The 1767-nt window shown below is 47.1% G+C and overlaps 1 protein-coding gene across 1 annotated transcript in view; it reads right to left on the bottom strand.

Moving 5' to 3' along the window:
* The window catches only part of dbn1 (drebrin 1), a 23379-nt gene that overhangs the window by 21159 nt on the left and 453 nt on the right, over positions 1-1767 (bottom strand). The gene's annotated exons all lie outside the window — the stretch shown is intronic.

Here is a 1767-nt window from a genome sequence, read left to right on the forward strand (position 1 = left end):
CCCCCTCTCTCTTTCACCAACCCTCTCCTCTCTCTCTCTCTCTCTCCCTCTCTCCCTCTCTCTCTCTTTATGCTGACACACTGTCTCAGGGCGCTCCAGCTGTTGTCCGGTTGCGAGAGTGAATCATTCCTCTTTAGTCTCTCAGATGAACTCAGACTGGGTTTTAAATGCTATAAACACACTCTGGTGGAGACTTCTGAGCTCCGACATCACAAATTATTCATTCCTTCCTTCCTGCGACGTTTGCTTATCATCATGAATTAATTGGTGGACAAGTTCCCGCGGCTCTGCTACGTTGGGGGTGGCTCAGCAGCGCGATGGTTTTCCTCTCCATTTGGCCTAGAACTGGAAACTTCTGTCTCTGAAACACTCATTACAGCAGGAAAGACCGCCTCTGCTCGCTTATTGAAACACACAACACAGCGTGAAGACTGAAACTAGAGACGCTCCGATAGCTTTTAGATTCCCGATACTGATTCCCGGACCTGACCGATCCGACACCAGTGTGTTATATATGTCATTATGTTTTAACAGCTGTTTAGTAGTCACGCTGTACAGATATGATATGATTTCTTCTCTTTGTGAAAACATCAACACACACTTTCTGTTATTATCCAGTTTGGCAGTGAGTCACAATGAAAAAAGAACATAAACAAACCACTTTAAAGGGCTAAATTATGTAATATTGGATACCGATACCAGCCGTTTTAGGCGGTCTCAGAGGCTTTTCCGGTGTAAAGACGCCTCCAAACACACATCCATCAAACTGTCAGGAACGCCTGAGACCAATCTCAGATTAGCGCCGCCTGCTGTCATGGAGACGTATGACGTCGCGTCCCTTCGGGGTGTCCCGAAGCATTTACTGACCAACTTGCCAACTGCCTTTTCTGCCGAGAGTCGACCGTCCGGTTGGTGCTACGGGGGTTTAACACGTACTCTAAACTGTGTGGTGCGAGAGAGTCGATGGCAACGCTAGATGGGGGAAATTCCTACAAAATGAACCTTTAAGAACTACAAATGCCTTGAAGAGTGCACTGTAGAAACATGGACGCTCAGAAGTAGCGTTAGGGCCCTAGTTGCCTCAACTTAAATCCAATAGTATTAGAAATAAAGGTCAAATTATTAGTTTAGTTTTATTGTCAAAGGTTGTTCCGTTTAATTTCCAGTTTCACATTTCTCACGCCTGCAGCTGCAAACACAGATCAGAGGACCACAGCTGATCCTTCTTATGTAACATGTATTACGAAGAGAGATTGCTGGGAGTGGTTGAAGGGGACACTTAACGTTGTCATGGTTGCACCGTTTTAATATTGATCAGACTCGGAGAGAAGTCCTCGTGAATCATCCGACCGAGACGCAGGCGGATTTGAAGTGGAAATCGCTCCCGTAAAAATGTGTCACGCGTTAACCGTCCCACGTGTCTTTAGTTGTGCCACGACGACGGGCGTGCAGCCAGTTGGACTTCAGATGTCAGTTGGCTGAGACTGCAGCTCTGGGATTGGACGATGTGGGCAAAACCTGGAATCAGTGACGCGGCGTGTCCTTGTTTAATAAAAGCTTGTTTTAAAAATGTGCTGTGACCCTTGACGACTCTGACATGAGATGCACATCAAAGATGCTTTGCTCCAAGCAGGAATTGCGAGAGCTGCTTTGATATCGATGGGATTGTATTCCACTGTGAGAAGGTGGGCGGGGCATCCACGATGTTGAGGACCTCTCTGCATCAGGCGTGCATGCGTGTGTGCATGCGTGTGCGTCTGTGTGTGT

Source organism: Etheostoma cragini, chromosome 13 (genome assembly GCF_013103735.1).
Source record: "Etheostoma cragini isolate CJK2018 chromosome 13, CSU_Ecrag_1.0, whole genome shotgun sequence".
Classification (NCBI taxonomy): domain Eukaryota; kingdom Metazoa; phylum Chordata; class Actinopteri; order Perciformes; family Percidae; genus Etheostoma; species Etheostoma cragini.